Source organism: Silurus meridionalis, chromosome 12 (assembly GCF_014805685.1).
Source record: "Silurus meridionalis isolate SWU-2019-XX chromosome 12, ASM1480568v1, whole genome shotgun sequence".
Classification (NCBI taxonomy): Eukaryota; Metazoa; Chordata; class Actinopteri; order Siluriformes; family Siluridae; genus Silurus; species Silurus meridionalis.
In genome coordinates, this window is record NC_060895.1 from 1,337,390 (window position 1) to 1,357,279 (window position 19,890).

A 19,890-nucleotide genomic window follows, 5' to 3' on the forward strand; every position below is an offset into this window, starting at 1 on the left:
GGTTCTTCTTACAGAGGTCCATGGAAAGGTCCATGTCTAGAAGAAGGGTTCTGGTGTCCAGTGAAATAAAAGGATATAGAGCTGATAGTGTTCCAAAAACAATGAAGGTTTTTGTTTTAAAGGAATGAAAATCACTAATCCTCCTTATAGAGTTCCAGTGTGGTTTCAAGTCAAATCTGACCACATGGACACCTTGTAAAAAGCTGTAAGGCTCTGATGGAGGGCTTGTGTAGATAACTTCTCACTAGCTCTAATTGTAGTTCAAAATCATAAGAAGATACATGTCTAGATAGAGATTGTTGGTGCCACCACTGTTAAGTTTTTACTGACGTCAATCAAACCCCATAGATTTTGGATAAAACATGAAGATCTTGAACTTCCAAATTCTCTTCCAATCATTTACTTTTTGGATATGAAATGTTGGCTAATACTTAATGCCCCTTAATGAAGCTCCATGTTGACCATTTGATGTTCAAAGTCCATAGAAATGCTTTTCACCAACTGAAAGAGTTTGGTGTCCGGAGGGCAGAAGGACGTAGAAAGTGTTGTAGCTTAAAATTCCTTGTGGTTAGAGGGTAACATGGGAAATCTCAGGGAGAAACATTGGCTACAGATCTTCATAATGAAAGTCCAGATTGCTCTTAGTCTAAAATGGAACCTAATGGGGTTTTTAGAAGGCTGTGATGAGGAATCGGAGCTCAGTGAGAATCTCTGAGGTATGTAATATGGATTCGTTCCACCTGGAGAAGAACGTTTTTTATTTCCCTACAGATTAAAGGATCTTTCAAAGCTGAAGTCAGTAAAGCAAGTTCTGTAGGAACTGAAACTTTGTAGAAAACAAAGATGCACAATCTAATCTAATTTAATCTAATCTAATCGGGGGGATGAGATACCTAATTAAGGAGACACAAGCCTGAAAAGGACCTCATTAAGTGTCACCGAACTTACACAGTTCTGAACTGACGTGTTCCCATGCCAAATAATTATATTAATTATATATTATACATATCAAAAATTCATATAATCTTTGAAAAAATTGATTCTTATATATTTTAAAATGAAAAAGTAAAAAAAAAAATTCTTCTTGAAAAAGAATGACAAAACAAATGTTGGTAAAATAAAGTACACAGAAAGATTTAATATTTAACAATGAACAGTGTATAACATCGAAAATACCATATAATATTATAATTATTAGAGAAAAAAAATATTAAATAAAAATTTTAAATGAAACAAATAAAGTTAGCATCATGGTTAAAAAACAAATAATATAAAAAAAATTACATATATATGATTCTTGTAATAAATTAATGAATAAGCAAACAAACAAACAAACAAACAAACAAATATTATTACCCAAATTGGTGATGTGGTTAATGAGGAATAAAAGCTAGCAGCCTGTGTTTAGAATAAATATTAGCTGAACGCTAACTTCCTGTTCCTCATTAGCATTTTAAAATACAATTATTTTTAGCCCCCTTTCTAAGGTGACGTGACGACGATGATGATGATGATGATGATTTTGATGAGACCGGTTTGTGCCAGTCCTCTGTGAAGCTCTGGTTGTTCATCATTCAGCTGTCGGAGTTAGCATGAAGGTGACTCGCTCAGGTTGTACACTCTCATACTGCCTCAGGACCCGAACACACACACACATGGATGTGTGCTGGGATTAAAATACACACCAGACATCAGTTTTGTGCACATTTTTTAGGAGATTAATTATAGCTCCAGATTATTTTCTAGTTTTTTTTTTTTATCTGAAATATAACCATTGTGTTTATTGCAATTTGCTCTGATTATACGAGAGTTAGCGTGCTCGCAGCGCTGGCTTCCACTCGCCATCTTTATCAGAGAAATCAAGCATAAAAGCAATTTTGCACCTCGGGTGCACCTGCTAATGCCATGCTAACGCTTCTGATGCGCATTCTCACACACACACACACACACACACACACACACAGCTTTTCACACATACTTACCCCTCATACATACACATCATCGTGAGTGGGGTGGATCACAGGGGACATCTCGCCAGGAAGTACAGTACAGCAGCACAAACATTACTCACACACACACACACACACACACACACTATGAAATGCTATAGAAGGCAGCAGGTGGCCATCTTGAAAAACTCCAATAACATAACACATTTTATAATAAAATTATGTATTAGCTCACGTTTCCATGGCAACCTTATCAAAAACCTCCCAAAACACTTTTCATAGTAATGCTAGCTAGCATTGTCGGTGCTAGTTAGCTAATTATTTAAGCAATTGCATGCTTGCTGTAACACTTCAGCTCAATTTATCATTCAGTTCATTGTTAATTGTTAACATTAAAATAATAATTTGATAAATATTTTACTGAAGATCGTCAGTGTCTCTAATTAGCTAATGTACTCCAATGAGTTGCTAATTTGTCACCTAGTCTTTGCTAGTTAGTAATAATGTAGCATGTTTTCTTTAATGAATTACCAACTTTCATTTAATTTATTTAGAAGTATAATAATTAGGAAGCAGTTATTAAGCCACTCCAACATCCCATGCTAGTCAGCTATCAGCGCCTGTAACTAGCTAAATCTAACAGCAAGCTAACATTTGCTGCATATATACACTATCATTTAAGGGCATTTTATGGTTGTTAGCATGCTATTTAGCTATATATCTTATTTAAAAAGTACGGTATATATCATCAGGCTAGCTAGATCCCTATTCCTGTCTAACAGTGTAACACTAGCTAGCTGTAAGTTTTAATGCTAGTTCACACTCATCCCATGACGCTAGTTTATTTATTATATTTTCAGCCTATATGCTATAAGTTGTGTTTGATTAGCTGGCTGTGGCTAACAGATCTCTCTCTCTCTCTCTCTCTCTCTCTCTCTCTCTCTCTCTCTCTCACACACACACACACACACACACACACACACACACACGTGTGCACTAATCATCCTTCCTGAGTGATAGTGTGTGTTAGCATCACAGCTCCGGGTTAAACGCAGGAGAGAGGGAACTAGGCCATGAATGGAGAGGGAGAAGAAAAAGGAACGAAGGAAAGTGGAGGAGAAGAACGAGTGTGTCTCTGTGTGGTGAATTTGAAATGTGTACTAGTGCATTGTGGGTAGGACAGTGTCTCCTCAGCAGTCCCATCTGGGACTCTTTCTATCTCTTTCTCTCTCTCTCTCTCTCTCTCTCTACATATCTCTTTCTCCCAATCTCTCTCCTTTCATTTCTCTCTCAATCTTACTTTCTCTCTCTCTCTCTCTCTCTCTCTCTCTCTCTCTCTCTCTCATTTCATCTCTTTTTCCATTTTCCTCTCTGTTAGCCAGAAGAAGTGCGTGATTTCTTATGCAGTGTTTTACGTGCGATTCAGAATAAAGCACTTATTAGCTAAACTAGCAGACTAACCATCATTTTGCTAACATTTACGGATTACTAGAGATCAAACTAGTGGCCTAGCAGGAACTTAATATAAAGTAGTCAAGGAATTAGTTAGCTAGCAAGTAAATGTATATACTTTATATAATATACAATATTTAGCCACATAAAGGCTAGCTGATTCGGGAGCTCTTGTACTTGTTTCGCTAAGGTGACTAGCAAATGTGACTAGCTGGGGTAATCGCGAGTGATGCAACAACCTTAGCAAGCTAGCAATCACGACTTCTGTGTGAAATATTTATAAAAAATGAGCATGCTAACTTATCATTGGTGTCATGTGTGTGTGTGTGTGTGTGTGTGTGTGTGTGTGTGTGTAAACATAGATAATCGCACTTCTCCATTTCACACTCGAGTGACAGCTGCCACAACCGAGACTTGACACGACTGCAAAGATCGAAAATGTCATGTGACTGATCATGTGACTCGTGTTCAACATTTCCACAATACATCCAATGTTCTGATACTGTGTGTGTTTGTGTGTGTGTGTGTGTGTGTGGGGGGGTGGTTGTGTAGATCAAATCCACCCTGTTTGTTAGCAATAATTAAAGCAGTCACCACACACACACACACACACACACACCTCCTCATTAGCATGTTTATGTACATGTTAAAGGTTTTTAACATCCTTTGAAGCCGTGACTTTCGCACGTGAAGACTTTTCATGTCACGGTCACCACGGTGACGACGGCTGCGCTATTTTGGCTCGGAACAGCTGCAGCATCTCAGAAGACGCCGTGTCGGTGCTTAGCACATGAGAAAGGCGTTTAAACAGGGCAAGGAGCAGTGTGTGTGTGTGTGTGTGTGTCTCTGAGTGCACGCTATTCCAGGCCCAGTTTTGAGTTTCATCTTCACAACGTTCAAATACCAAGGAGGACGCGACCGTCTCTAGGGCCGGCTAAATCAGAGGCGTGTGTGTGTGTGTGTGTGTGTGTGTGTGTTCCTGATGTTTGTGTAAGTGTATATACGAGTGTTTGTGTATGTAACTGTGTGCGTGAGTGAATGTGTGTGTGTGTATGATTGAATGTGCGAGTGTAAATGTGTGTGTGTGTGTGATGTGTATTCCATTATTGTCTTCCAAATTCTTGGTTTATGATAAAACCAAAAATGTAGGATAGTCACTGCTCAATCATACATTATAATGACTACATAGCTTGCATGCTAGCTAATTATAAATACCTGATAGTTACTATATAGCTAGCATAGATACTATACGTTTAGATTAGCCCAGACTGAGCTACCTTGACTGAATTAGCGTATTAGTAACATAATTACTCTGCATTGCTAGCTAGCATGTTCTAGTTAGTTGTTTAATTATTCCAATGTCTAGCTTTTGTTATGGTCTAGCTGTATCTAGCACCGGCCATGATGTTTGTGGTTGCCATGACTACACCGAAAATGTTGGCCAACAATCTAGTAATTAGCAAGTATCATCTACAAAAGATTAGCATGCTACCTGAAAATTAGTGTGTTCTATGTAGTAATGATTCACCTGATAGCTAGCTATGCAAGAGGTATCATGTATCACATGATAAAGACTAGCATGCTATTTAGCAAGAAGGCTAGTACCCTAGCGGATTGAGTACTTGTTTTATTTTCAGCTTGTCACTCAATAAACACCAAACAGCAAAGCTAGCAACAAACATGTTTGGTAGTTGATAGTTGCTAACGTCTGCGTATAGACTGCATGTCATCGTCTCGCTAGCGGTGTGTGTGTGTGTGTGTGTGTGTGTGTGTGTGTGTGTGTGTGATCCCAGACCCCAGGATAGTGTTTCCCTGCTGTAACATTATCATACTAAGGAAGACATGGTCTAAATTAGACATCTCCAGGCACTGGGTGTTTGACAGACGTGAAGAGTCGTGCTGATGGTTCTGAGAAAATAACCTGATGGTTCTCCTCCAGGTTTCCCTCATTTTATAGAACAGACCGATTATTAGCATTAGCGCTTGCATTCGATGCTAATGGAGTCAAATTCTTGTACATCAAAATTTAGGTTTCAGAAGAAATGAGGATGTTCTTCACACCTGTTCACCCTGGGCTTAGCTTTGACGTTCCTCTGCTTTGGTGCTTTAGAATCCCGACTTGGTGTTCAGACTAATTTTAGTGAGCTAATTTAGTGCTGCTAAAACAGTTTTGTTGCTTGTTTGTTCAAATTACCCATAATCCTCCTGACTGCAGAGTGAGCTGTATTTTAGCTGTATATTAACTCATGCTTAATTGCTGAACCTTTGTTCCTGGGTACTTTGTGTGCGAAGCTAATAGCATAGCATGATTGGTCAGAATTGTCCGTATTAAAATGACCAACTATTTTAAATCATATGTAAGATAGCTAGCTATCTTAGGTTAGCTAATTAGCATTTCAACATGATTTAAGAATAACATAGCTTAAATTTTTCATGACTAGCTAGCAGCTTACAGAGCTTCCAACACTCACTGTTCACCTTTTTGGCTACAAGATTCAGAATATTAAACTATGCAATCTGATTGGCTGTTCTTCTGCCTTTTTCAGAGCAACTACATGCCCTGCTGTTGTTAGACAGGAAGTTCTCAGTTAGCGTGTCAATAAGACAAGCACTTCCTGTTAAAGTGGATGGATCTTAGCTATGTTTAGCAAACTGAAGGTGCACTGAAGAGTTAAAAATCGCTGGTGTATCAGTGGAATAAAACACTCCTGGATGCTCTGTTACAGGAAATTCTCTACCTCAGGAATGCTAAAGCGGCTTGACAGATTAGCATGTTAGCTCCCGTTAGTTTCAGAATTAGCAAGATAAGATAGCGGTTTGTTGTTTGAATGAAGCGTAGGCTTTGCACCGGTGCCATTGTGAACGGTGTTTATCAGCGGGACGACCCATCGCTCACCACGGACAGTTCCATCAATCAATGGATTACGTGTCACTTTTTCATGTCCTCGCCGTCCGTCTCGAGGGTCCAGACGGCGTCTCGCTCTGCTTTTACTTCGATCCTTTTCTCCTTACGTCATGTTTCTGTTTGAAAAAAATAGAAATTATTTTCCTCCCTGCTGAGCATGAAAACTCTGACTCACGGGCCGCCGCTTGTCTTCACGCGGCATTTTCACGCCGAGTTCTCCGTCTCATGCGCAGGAGTGTGAGTTTTCACGCGAGCAAGTGCGAAACCTCGCAGATCACAACGACACCAAATCTAAATTCAGAGTCTGAGCCGCACGTGCAGCGCAGACGATGAGAAGATCGTCTCAATGAAACGTGTTTAATCTTTAGTGATCATGCTAAGCTAATTCTAATTGTATAGGAGCTGATCATGGAGATAGCATGCTTTAGCAGACTTGCTAAATTGGAAGCTCTTTTGTTTAGCGTCTATCATTTTTGGTTTGCTGTGTCGTTTACAGCATTTTGTGCAAAAACATTTAGCATTGCTTTACTGTTTAAATTCATCGTAAGCAAATGGAATTGCGCATAAATTAATTAATTAGCAAGCGAGCAAGTTATTAAACTAGCAAGAAAAAATGTTATTCTGTGGTTTGACCACACTAACTGTCGACGAATAAATGATTGATTTTATTTCTAAAACGTTTCTGACAGAATAGAAAACTTAATCTTAATACAGATGTAATGACTGATTAGCAAGCTAGTTAGCAAGGCAACATTTTATTAGTATTTAGACTCATTAGTGAAGCAACGAGGGTGGAATCATGCTAGCAGCCCGAGTTTTGTGTGTGTGTGTGTGTGTGTGTGTGTGTGTATCTTCATTCTCGTTTCATTAATATTCTCTTGCTGCGTTTGCTGAAGGTTATGACCTACATGTGGTGATTTGTGTATCTCCCAGCTGTTTCTTAGCTTTTGTACATTTGTTAGCATGGACCACACACACACACACACACACACACACACACACACACAGATCCTCTGTTTTTGTTCATAGTTCAAGTCGCTTAGCTTTGTTTCCATGTCAGCGGTTTGAAGACCACTTCTGGCCAGACTTCTCCAGACAGTAAATTGGATGTTTTTCCCCAGATCTTTTCTAAAGGCACTTTTGGGCATCTTCTGATGTTGAAGTGAAGTAAGCATGATGAGTCTCTCATCAACTACATTGTTCCCATGATCGTCCACTGTAGCTATGCTCCACATCATCACCCGTTTCTTTGTGCTTCTACAAAACATATTAAAATTCCAGTCTGCTTTGAGATCTTTGAGGAGAGAGCTTGCTGATACAATAAAACCACCAATCCTCAAAGTTCTTGAGTTGCTCAGGAACGTTATGGACCTTCACGCTGTTGAGGTGGAACATCCCTAGAAATTAGATTATTTGCAGGACTTTGCAGGTAGGACGTTTTGGAGACATAGTGAGGGAGAGATGGTTTGGTGAGGTGCAGAGGAGGGAAATGGGGTATATCAGTAGAAGAATGCTGGGGATGGAGGAAAAGAGGAAGGTCACGGAAGAGGAGGGAGGACATGCAGGTGGTTGGTTTGAAAGAGGCAGATGTAAAGGACAGAGTGGTATAGAGATGGATAATCCTCTGTGGAGACCCCTGATAGGAGCAGTCCAAAGAAGAAGATATAAAACCTGAGTGTTGGTATAAGTGTTTATACAAAAGGACGACACACACACACACACACACACACACACACACACACACACACAAACTCAAGAGGAGAATCATGTGAAAAACGCTTCACAGTTTCTCCTCAGCAGGATCATCAGTTGATGGAGTTTATTTTCGTGCACATTCTGATGAGACTAATTTTATCGAGGATGTGAAGTGAGATCCTCAAATCTCGGCAGAACAGAACATTCATTCGAACGTTTTTTTGCAACACGGCGTAATTCATAACATCAGAATACGACACGTTAGCGTAGGTGACATCGTTTACACGTGGGAGAGGCACATCAATCTGATCACCACACCATTGCACATACGCTCTTTTTTTTCATTCCGGAGTAGATTTATCTTTATTTGCGTTAAAGTCCCAAACTGAAAATGAGAGTGGAGGAGAATCAGATTACGCTCATCGATATTCGTCATTTTCTCCATCGTGCCACGGGGCGAGCCGAGATTTTATTAAATCCCAGAACCGCAGCAGAACAAACTTACTTTCTTGTCGAGCTAAGCACAATTTCTCTGTGACGCGGAATGAAGACTGTAATGCGTCAGATTTATATTGTAGATGCGACGCAGATACGTTTCATCGCTTCTCGTTTTTTATCTTCATATAATTGTATCTCAATCACATTTTTGGCGTGTTTAGTAAATGATCCGCAGCACTTTTTCTCTATTACTTACTGTATATGATGTATATACGAGGAGTTCTCAAAAGGTTTGGAGACTAATGGTGTAACTGGTGCTGTTCTGACCCACGTATTTTCCCACGTCTACGACTTTATCATGGACCGCAAGTTAGAACAAAGAGCAAATGTGAACCTGGGCAAGTCTGTCACAGAGACGTTTGAAACGGCACTCGTTTGACATACGGCAATGCTGGAAGTAGACGAGAGATCAGGAAGACCTTCAACAAGATCAACCTTCCGCACCCACCCTGATCACCAGATTTGGCTCTTGCAGACTTTACCTTCTTCCAAAGATGAAGCTTAAAGGTCGCCGTTTTGACAACTAAGATAACTAAGTTGCTCTGGATACGGTTGTCCCCCAAAAATGGCATAAATGTAAATCTCATTCCATATTCAGTCCCTGTTTCCTGTTGTAATAACCTCCATTCTTCTGGGAAGATGGTCCACTTGATTTTGTGGAGATTTGTGAGAATTCCTCCAGCCGTAATGGTGTTAAAAAGTCAGGTACTGATGTAGGTGAGTTTGAGGAGGCCTGGGGTGCAGTCAGCAGACCAATACAAAGCCATATACCTTTGACCAGTCCAGAACTTGATATCATTTATTATATTTAATATATTTTACAGTGTATTTGTACTGAAAAATGACTCGTTTTTTCTTTTGTTCACATCATCTGCTGAATTGTGGTTCTTTACTCTACATCATTTTGATCGTTTCCATAGAAACAGGAGATGATTATATAGAGTTTATTGTAAGGAGTCTCCAGTGTCAGTGCTTTGCAAAAGAATTAAACAATCTGAGAAACTGTTTATTAATCATTTTAATAATAATAATGAAATCTATAAAAACATGTATAATTGCTGAGAATTAATGTGTTTATTAATATATATTTTTATAATTTAAAAAATTGAGAGAGAAGTGATGCTGAAAACACTCACAGACTCCAGAAGATCTTTCTTTCTTTTTCTTTCTTTCTTTTTTTTTTGCAGTCCCAGCCCCCAGTGTTCATTGTTGTGACTTTCTATTCTATGTGACAAGCACAGTGTATCACTGACCTCGGTGTCCAACGTCCATTTATTCCATTTTTCTTTTATCCGGCTCGCTGAACAATCACTCTGTTATACTCGTCCACCGAGACCCTGGACACTAACTGCTAGCATGCAGGCGCACGGTACTCGCTAAGCTCACGTTCAAAATAATTAGCCTTCATTTCTTTAGGGAGAGTTTTATAAATTTGATAAATTCTCAATTATAAATGCTTGAACTTTTTGAGGTTCTGAATATTTCAGATGCTCGAAATCTTTATCTACTGAATTTCAGATGTATCGTGTCCCTGAGGTTGCAAATATCAGGAGTTCTGATGGTTTGAATTCTGGAAGTTCTAAAGTTTTACATTTCTAACTCTAATACATTCTATGAGATCTCATTTACACATCAAGCCCGTGATGCTCGGAGTTTTGGATGTTCTAAATCATGAATGCTTTAACTGTGAGGTTCTCAATATCTCAGATGCTCTAAATCTAAATTCAGAAATTTAGTAGATGATGTCCTGAATATTGGACATTTTGCAGATTGTGAATTTCAGATGTTCAGATGTTCTGGTTTAGTCTGGCTATTTTTCATAACTTGCTGAGGTTTTGAGTTATGCAAGTGTTGAAAGAATTGAATCTTTCCTCAATTTTGGAGTCTTCTCTACAGGTTCAGGATCGTAGATGTTCTAGATGTCACAGATTCTAAAAATCAGCTTTCATTCAGATATTCTCTGGTTCTGTATTATATCACTGAACCAAAATCAAACATCTGGTTGGCAGAATACCTCATCAGGTGTAAAAGACAGAGCGATCCACAGACTGTAGAGCTAAAAATCTTACATGAGAACAAACGAATAATTAAAATAAATTCTAATAAAATACACAACAATAGAACATGGAATAGAGATCTGGAATTGTCCATCTATAATAAGCTCCGCCCCCAAACGAGGCCAGAATCTTTCCTCATGTTAGAGTGTAAACTGCTATCTTGACATAAGTTCTGGATATAAATAGTGGGTTTGGCTAATTTTGCAATGTTGCATGAAATTAAACTAACACACACACACACACACACACACACACACCTTTTTTTTTTTTTATCCCATATGTCCTTGCATGAAAACTGCAGGAGCGATCCCGTTTTGAGACCCGAAGCATTTTTATGTGTCCTCAAAGGACGAAAAAACGCTGGGTCTGTTCTCCCAGTGGACCGACCTCAGGCTCGAGAAACAGAATTCAGCAGGGCAAAAACTTTTGGAAAGATGTAAAAAATAGCACACGAACCTGTGATCTAAATCCGGTTTCAATCTGAGAAGCACATGCGAATATTTCCACCATCACAGCAGTCTGCTTCAACATGACGCTTTCATCGATGTTCACCTCGTCACATCACCCCGGGGTTTTCAGTGCATTGTTTCCGTGCATTAAAGTTTTCCTGGGGATTTAAAATGACGGCAAATTGTGTGTTTTATGCAAATACTACAGGAACGTAAAAATGGTTTATGGAAAAGCGTAACTGTTGTTCATCACGATGTACAGCTTTTCTTTCAAAATTCCAGCTTGTAAGTGTTTCTGCAACTAGATCAGTTTCTTCTACTGTGTCAGTCATCGTGGAATGAAAAACAGACCTTAAATCCACAGGAATTCTGTATATTGGTGCTTGTGTTTGTGTCCAATCAAAGGACATCGACCTTCGACCTCTGCAACACATGATGTAAGGCTGAAATCTGATTAGATAGAAACTATAAACACTACTGGAAGCATCATAACAAAGAGAGAAGCTATAAAAAAAGACTATTGGGAATAGTTTAATACATATTCATGAACAAAAAGTCTGCTGCTTTGGTGATTTGGAAACATTTAAAGAATTCATGAAGCAGTTTCATCCACAATTAGATCAAGAAGAAAAACCGTAGGACAAAATATCAAATTTACTCAAATCAAATGTAATTTTAGAAAGAAAAATGGCATTGAGTTCAGAATTCCTCTCACTAGGGTATAGCATCATGTGTGTGTGTGTGTGTGTGTGTGTGTGTGTGTGTGTGTGTGTTGGGGATTAGGAGGGGGGTCCAGGATAAAAAAAACACACAAAAAAACCCTGAAATACTGTACTCGTATTAGAATGTGTGACATGACCAAAAAAAATCTGGCAGCTTCCAAAGGAAAGGATGACGTTCGTGCAGATGGGCTCAGATTTTTATTTATTTTTTGTTCACGCCATGAATAACCCTCCCCTCCTGATGGACTACATTAGTAAGAAGTTATATTCAGATCAATTGCAGGCCCCTTTGACTCGGTTTAATAGCAGGAGAACTGAATAGGAGATAATTGTACGCTTGGTATTCCGTCATCTGGTCCTCATCGCTAGAGATCATCTTCTCAAGAATCCCTCGCTCGCTTCTGCTGAAGAAGAAATGTTACAGCTTATTTAATCGTCGTTTTTTGTTTTTAGCGTTTTTAACTTTTTCAGGAACATGATGGAATATGCAGAGATTCTGCGTTTTGGGGAATTCTAAAGCTCAGAACAGAAGCCCTCTGGGTTCTGGTTAAATATTGTGATCAGGTGGTGAGATTTGACAGACCGAATGATTTGCAGGTTCCTCACAAGCTTGTGAGTTTTCCACGGCGCTGAACGGTGCAGTTCTGTTTTAGATTTTCTTTCTAGGTTTCTAAGCCCTGATTCTCTAAGGCTTTAAATCTCAGGTCACAGGTTCTGAATATCGGATGCTCTCCTTACGCTCTTTATGTTTCTGCATCATTTTGTACTAACATCAAACTTCTGGTTTCAGCATCCATAATGGTTAATAAATAGCCTTCTACCTATTTCTCTCTCTCCTTCCCTCCCTCCTTCTCTGTCTCTTTCTCTCTGTAGATGACTCACTGCCATAAAGCTGCTGAGATTACATAATGGGGCCTTAATAGTCCATAAAACCAGATTACAGGGGATTATCGTTGTTGGTGGCCCTGCCCCTCTCTTTCACAAGCTCCGCCCCCTGTTTGTGTAAATGTATATGTGTGTGTTTGTGTGTTTATGTGTGTGTGTGTGTGTATATGAGTAGTCAACAGACCTCTGCATATGATTCCATAAACAGTAAAGCCAGATGGGAGAAGGCTAAGCAGCTTAGAATCACATTAATCATGCAGCTACGTTGAGCAGCGTCATGCTAACAAGTCTACTTCCTCACACACACACACACACACACACACACACACACACACACGCCCGCCCCTATCCATTCACGTCCGAGACGCACTACTACAGGGAGCAACACGCCAGCCAGCAGCCAATCAAACTTATTAAAACAAAGGGCTTGTTGTCGCAAAGGTTCCTAAAACGGTTCTTAAAATGGTTCCTGAGCTAACAGTCAGAGGGCTTCACTTCCTGTGACATTATCGTTATTACGTAGCTCTTATATGCTAGTTAATCAGGGGAGTCGGAGTTAGCCGGATTTTCAATCTCAATCTGTTCACGTCTAAAACGTTCAACGTCACGGATCAGCCGGAATGATCCGGATAAAAAAACAAAACAAAAAAAACACGTAAGATTTAATCAGTAATCCTATTTTCTGCAAAGTTTATTGTTTGTTGCGTCGGTTTGTTAGTTAACGGATTAGCGGAGTTAATAACATGGAGCTCGATCTGAAACGCTGACCAGAATATACCGACGGAACAAGTGCTCAGGAAGAAAATGGGGTTAGTTGTGATTCCCTGTTCTAATTATCTCCACTCTTCCGAGAAGATGTTTAACTAGAGTTTGGAGAGATTTCTGGAGATTCATTCATCCACAAGGGTGTTCAATAGGGTTGAAGCTCTGTAGTAGGAAGATCTTCCACTCCAACTCATAGAAAGCACCTGTGCACAAAGCCAGCTCCATGATCATGCTGGAACAGGTTTTGGTCTTCTAGTTCACATGAAGGGAAAATGTTATTCAGTGTCTAAAAATATTCCATGTAATTGTTTGTCTTTAAATTTGTGGTAACAGTTTGGAGAAGAACCAGATATGGCTGGAAATGTCATGTGTCCCAAAACATTTGGCCAAACTGTGTGCATCTACAAAAGCTGTAGAAATAGTCACTGGCACTGGAGACTCCTTCCATCAACTAGAGAAATGTTTAAATAAGTGTATTAACATATTGAGTGTGTGTGTGTGTGTGTGTGTGTGTGTGTGTGTGTGTGTGTGTGTGTCCAGGAACATGTCAGCTGAACATGTCATGGTTTCTATTTCACCTCTTCACCCCCTCCCTGCTGCACATGGGTGATCTTATCTTTCATCCAGCTCCTGAACCCTTCCAGACAAGCTCTCCATCTCTCCATCTCTCACTCAATCCCTCTCTCTTTCGCCCCAAGCATCGACTCTACTCAGAATGGCTATATTCATGCCATAATTACTCGACTCGTGTTCTCCATACGCTGTTCTATTTCCATCCCCGGAGCTCAAAGGATCGCTCAGTGTTTCTGCTTCGCTGCGGGTTTGTATCTAAATGCTGTTTTTTTTTTTTCCTTTACATGGTTAAAATCTGTAAAGAAAATAAAACTTCTACCTGCGTCACAAACAACACAACAGAGGTTGATGAGTTGAGTGTACGGTTTCTCTGATCAGAGAAGTTACTGAACACTGAAAAATATTCAACATGAGAACCTACAGAACAACTTACTATAATAAAAAGCCAAAAGTACCTTATATAGAGATCAAAGTTCCAAAAAATGATAACCATACTGGATAATGTTTAATTAATTTGTTTGCCTCAAATAATGTCGTTGATAGTAATTGAGCTCAATTTGCAGGTAAAAAACAACCAAGATAAATAAGATTTTAAGTCTTGACTGGATGAGGAGTTTTTGCAGTGTGGTCTCTCTCTCTCTCTCTCTCTCTCTCTCTCTCTCTCTCTCTCTCTCTCTCTTCCTCTTCATTTCAAAGCTTTTGTCTTTCCTCCTTTTGCCCTCTCTGTAACGCATTAGAACAGAGAACATTTGTTAGTAAAACCATGTAGAGGTGTGTGATCATTACCACGCACTTCCTGTAGCTCCGCCCCTCCCATTTACAAATCATTGCTTGACCACGCCCCTGCTGATACGTCATACTTTTCACCACTGTACGCCAATGAAATCGTACTCAGGCATTTTTTTCCCCATGTCAGAAAAACGTCCTAATAACCATCTCGCTCAGACGGAATACATCAAAAAAGCAATACCAAAAATTATCATAATTCATTCAGAGCCTCTGAAACACATTTCGTATACGAATCAAGATCATAAATATGGATGAGGCAGTATGCTCTGATATTAAAGCCGGCTCTGTGACGAGGAACATCTCAGAAGTGCTGAATCCGTCACAATTATGCTTTATTATGAGGGTCATGATGACGGTGAAGGACGAAGGCCGGGAGCTGAAAAATAATCTTTTTCCCACCAAGGAAAAAAAAACGTATTTCTTTGTTTTGTATACAGATGTGAATCTCTGTAATAATCGGGATCTCAAAGGAACGTGATGTGAAATGATATTATGCAAATATAAAAACACCATGTCTGATTAAACGCCATTATTAAATAAAAACGCATGATGCTGAGGTACCAGTGACCAGTGTTCCTGTTTCTTCTCTTTGGATCTGCCTGATTCATCATGATGTCCTACCTTTGGAGCTGGGGATGGTTCCACATCTACAACCTAAAGATCCACGAAGTTCCTTAACAACTCAAGAACTTTGAAAATAGATTTTTACTGTAATTAATATCAACAGTCTGCTACAATGATTCAGGACCACAGTTTGCATAAACAGTTCTTCATTTCAGCACCAACACTGAACAGCTCCTCAACAAAGATGGAATTGTAATAAATGGACATTTGGTGTTGAGGATGAGGATGAGGTTCTCTTGTGAGTTTGGTTCCTCTCAAGGTTTCATCCTCATGAAGTCTCTGGAAGTTTTTTCTTCACAACAGTCACCACTGGTTCACTTTTTAGGGATAAACTTATAATCATAAGGAACAAATTTATAGGCACTAAACTTAAACATTCCAACTTTATAACTTCTTTGTCTCAAAGCAGTTTCACAGACACAATGTTAATTGTTAAAAGTGAAAATAAATAAAGTAAATAAAACTGAATTGAATTATGCAAATGGACTCTGGAGCCAAAACGTTTAATGCTGATGATGATTGCTGATGATTTCTAATTGTTACTAATAACACAATATTTGACACTGAAGACTCCTTACATACTGTTTTTTTCTTTCTTAAAGAATGTTGTGTGTCTGGTACAAGACCTTGGGAACAAACTGTTGCTATAGAAACATGAACGATAACGCTCACAATACGCTTTGTGTGTTTGTTTCACAACAAGCGTATTGATATAAACCTAATTAACTAATTAACTTACATAATTGTAGATCCTTCTCACAGGTAAGATTTTGATAAGTTTGTTGATCGAAATGATTGCGCTCAGTGATGGAAGTGAATCCGAGCTGCTCAGCTAACGCCGCTGAGTATCCGTGTCTCGTTCATCCTCTCCCTCACCTCCTCCGAGGTTTTCTCCCCTCAATCAATCGCTCTTTTATCCTCCGTATCATCGCTCATCAACTGACCCCCATCTGCTCCTGGTCTTTTTTCTTCTGTACAATCCTATCAGGAAGCTAGGAACTTTCAACCACACAGAAAAAAATCTCATAATCTCAGCATAATAATCACCACCACAATCATCAGTCAAAATCACCACCACCATCATCTTCCACTCATCATATAAAAAGGTTGTGCAGTTAAACTGTACATGAAGGAATGAAATTCCAAACACATTTTTCTTGTTATTGAAGAAGAAGTGATGGAAGTTCTATAAAGTTCAGTGGTTTTTTAAAGTTCTGGATTGTTTTATCTTCATGTCCTCCTGTTCCTGCTCGTCTTCCTTATCTGTGGGTTAAAGACTGAAATAGCTGTGACTCTGTGGAGGATCCCTGCCTCATTAATCAAACCCTTCTCTGTGGTCAGGTGCACGCCGGCACCCTTTGACCTTCGCTCTCTGAAGGTTTCAGGAGGATTCTGTGGAATGCTCTGTGGCATTTCCTGTGGCATGAGCGAATCGACTCTCACTTTTCAGGCGCTATTTTAAAACCGTATGCCAGCAGTGTGAAGTAAAGTGTGTGTTTCGTGTGGAATAATTATCCAGGAAAGTCGCCAAGATGGCCGCCTTGATGTATAGCATGATCTGTATACCCAGCTAGCATGCCAGATTTGATGTCATTAGCCGTAAACGACGTATGCGTGAGGTGATTAGCGTTGCCCTGGCTCGGCTGTTCCAGTGTTGTTTCCTTAGATACCTACTGAAAGCAAGTAGAGATCTTTATAATCTATATTAGTATCATATCTATATAATATGACTGTAAAAAGACTTCCTGTTTATGAGATCAGATCTAGAACATTAGGAGTTTTATTATCAGGTTGTTGTGGTGATGATTGTATTGATAATGGTGGAAGTGCTGCTGCTGCTGATTTACCTCCTGTTGGAAAACCAGGAAAGTCCAGGCAAAGTCTCCATCAGGCTGGGAGGAAGCCTCTGTACTCATGATGGGGGGTGGAGATGCCCTGGGCAAGAGCTTTATTTTTTTTTTGTCACCCTGAGAATCCGGTTCCTCAGCCAAGCGTGGCTCGATTAAATGCCAAATCCACCTGGAGAACGAGGCGAAGCTGCCAAGAGTGAGGATTTCAGAGAACACGCTCAGACACAATCAAAGAAACCCAGCATCAGGTTTCCACACATCTCCTATAAATATCTTAATAGCGTGAAATGGGATGGAGGGTCTTTATGAGATACAGAATAAACATCAAGCCTAAGGGAGGAAACCGCAGTAACACAAACTACTGCTGTAACACAAACTACTGCTGTAACACAAACTACTGCTGTAACACAAACTACTGCTGTAACTCAAACGACTGCTGCAACTCAAACTACTGCAGTAACACAAACTACTGCTGCAACACAAACTACTGCTGTAACACAAACTACTGATGTAACTCAAACTACTGCTGTAACACAAACTACTGCTGCAACACAAACTACTGCTGCAACACAAACTACTGCAGCAACACAAACTACTGATGTAACTCAAACTACTGCTGCAGCACAAACTACTGCTGTAACTCAAACGACTGCTGCAACACAAACTACTGCTATAACACAAACTACTGCTGCAACACAAACTACTGCTATAACACAAACTACTGCTGCAACACAAACTACTGCTGTAACACAAACTACTGCTGTAACACAAACTACTGCTGCAACACAAACTACTGCTGCAACACAAACTACTGCTGCAACACAAACTACTGCTGTAACACAAACTACTGCTGCAACACAAACTACTGCTGCAACACAATATACTGCTGTAACACAAACTACTGCTGCAACACAAACTACTGCTGCAACACAAACTACTGCTGTAACACAAACTACTGCTGTAACACAATGACAGCAAAGCAGTGAAAGGGCACAAACTGACCACAGTATGATGTTCTGTAAGGAGATGTTTTGTTGAGAGAAGATGTTCTGTGCAGGAGAGATGTTATTTAAGGAGATGTTCTGTAAGGAGATGTTCTGTGAAGGGGAGATGTTTTGTGAAGAGCAGATGTTCTGTAGGGAGATGTTCTGTAGGGGAGATGTTTTGTTAGGGTGTATTCTATAATGAGATGTTCTGCGAAGAGATGCTTCCTTAAAGAGGTATTGTGTAAGGAGGTGTTCAGCGAGATGTTCTTTGAGGAGATGCTGGAGCATGTAAGAAAGCAGTGTCCAGTGTTAGAGCTACTGTTATGTTTATCTCAGTGAGACAGAACATTTACACAAAGAGGATGCAAACTTCTGAACTGTGTGTGTGTGTGTGTGTGTGTGTGTGTGTGTGTGTGTGTGTGTGTGTGTGTGAAAATGGTGCATCAGAACCTAGAGAGTGTGAAAATAAAAATAGTGGTTGGTATTTGGCTCAGTTTTTTGAGTTTTGCACCCTGGTGTATCGCTCACACGCTGTCTCGCGTTATTTCTGTCTTTTTCTTTGTTCATTTCAGCCGCATGAAATGCTCACAGGGGCAGATCCAAATTCTCTCTCTCTCTCTCTCTCTCTCTCTCTCTCTCTCTCACACACGCTCTCCCTCCTTTCTCTTTCTCTGTTGTTCTCTCACTAGCAAAATCAGAGCTGTGATTTGGGACACAACCTGCAGTATGACGACCTCTGACACTCTCTCCCTCTCTCTCTCCCTCTTTCTCTCTCTCTCTCCCTCTGTTCCAAATTCAGGTAGCCGTGAATGTGATTTCTTTAGGCATGTGAACACACACACACACACACACACACACACAGCAATTGCCCTCTGTCATTGACAAAGTGTCTGAGTAATAAGAAATCAGGAACAAATTGTGTGTGTGTGTGTGTGTGTGTGTTAGTTAAATAAAGGAAAAAGCTGTGTGTCATTACAGAATGTGTATAGAGTTCTGGTCCAGTCCCCACATTATCCCGGTGAATTTGAGGGTCTCGGGTCCAGTTCTCCTGGTGGGTGTGAGGGTTCAGTATCTCAGTGAAGGACTTTCTCAAGGACACCTGCTCATATTTTTGGACGCTTTCCCAATTTGTAGAAATAATGAATTTGGCATGGACCATTGAGCAATGTTTCCAAAATTTTGAGAGAAAAAAAAAAGAAGGCGCCAACAAAAAAAACAGAACCTGGACTGAATCAGAAGTTATCTGGTGCCGGAGCTCTGAGTCGTCCTGCTCCGTGATTGGCCGGATGTTTATCCCGTAATTGGGCTTGCAGTTAATTCAATCCTCGTACCTGCTAACGAGGCTAACGGTGGCCCGTGTCGGGGTAAGTGCAGGGATGAGTTACGACCTTTTCGACTTAAACACACATCCAGATATAATTACCACTCCCCCAGACGTCCATGTGTCTCGTCAGAGCTGGAAACCGGATTTCAAGGCTAATGTGTTTATCTGTGACTGAAACAGGAAGTATTTTCAACTTTCTGTTCTCGGGGTTAATTGTGTTTTTATAATAATCGTATATCATACTGAAAGTTCCAGACTCTTCTGCTCCATGAGATGAATCTGAACCTGACTCGCTACCAACCCACCCTATGTTCTCCAAACGTTAGCTCTGATCTAGGACCATTAGATAATCCCATAAGACCATTTA

At 40.0% G+C, this 19,890-nt stretch overlaps 1 protein-coding gene across 1 annotated transcript in view; it reads left to right on the forward strand.

Annotated features, from left to right (window-relative positions):
* igsf11 (immunoglobulin superfamily member 11) overlaps positions 1–19,890 on the forward strand; it is a 54,234-nt gene that overhangs the window by 26,222 nt on the left and 8,122 nt on the right. The gene's annotated exons all lie outside the window — the stretch shown is intronic.